Here is a 1,069-nt window from a genome sequence, read left to right as displayed (position 1 = left end):
TAGGCTGAGGCAGGAGGACTGCTTGAAGCCAGGCATTTGAAACCAGTCTGGTCACCATAGCAAGACCTTATCTCCACAAAAATAAAAATATTAGACTGGGCACGGTGGCTCAAGCCTGTAATTCCAGCACTTTGGGAGACTGAGGTGAGGGGATTGCCTGAGCCCATGGGTTCAAGAACAGCCTGGGAAACTTGGTGAGACCTCATCTCTACAATAAATCAAAAAATTAGCTGGGTGTGGTAGCGCACGCCTGTAGTTCTGGCTACTTGGAAGGCTGAGGTGGTAGGACTGGGGTGGCCATGAGAGTGCCACTGCACTCCAGCCTGGGTGATGGAGTGAGACTCCAATTAAAAAAAAAAAGCAGGGAGTGACGGTGCATGCCTGTTGTTAGTTCTTAGCTACTGGGGAGGCTGAGATACGAAGACTGCTTGAGTCTAGGAATTTAAGGCTGCAGCGAGCTATGATTGCACCACTGCATCCTAGCCTGAGTGACAGAGGGAGATTTCATCTATGGGGTGACTATGCATACCATTTTATGATAAAAAATAATTAAAAATAAAAGTAAAAAAATAAAACATCAGGAAGCTGGAGCAGGTCAATGAAGACAAGTGATTACATAGTTTTCTCAATAACTAATTAAAACTGCCATCACAAATATAATAAAAAGACTAATAATAACTAACAGCTTTTTTTTAGTTGGAGTCTCACTCTACCACCCAGGCTGGAGAGCAGTGGTATGCTCTCGGTCACCACAGACTGGCCCTGCTGGGCTGAGGCGATCCTTCTGTCTCAGCCTTTCAAGTAGCTGGAACTATAGGCATGAGTCACCATGCCAGACTAATTTTTTTTTTTAATTTATTCTAGAGATGAGGTCTCACCAAGTTGCCCAGGCTGGTTTCAAACCCGCAGGCTCAGGTAATCTTCTCACCTCGGTTTCCCAAAGTGCTGGGATTATAGGTGTAAGCCACCTCGCCTGGCCACTAATAGTTTTACATAAAAAATCAAGTTGATTAGCTGGGCTCAGTGGCTCAGCCTGTAATCCCGTGCCTTGGGAGGCTGAGGTGAGTGG

Source organism: Carlito syrichta, unplaced genomic scaffold, assembly GCF_000164805.1.
Source record: "Carlito syrichta isolate Samal-C Ts95f unplaced genomic scaffold, Tarsius_syrichta-2.0.1 Scaffold306835, whole genome shotgun sequence".
NCBI classification, from domain to species: domain Eukaryota; kingdom Metazoa; phylum Chordata; class Mammalia; order Primates; family Tarsiidae; genus Carlito; species Carlito syrichta.
Note: the sequence above shows the minus strand (reverse complement) of the source record.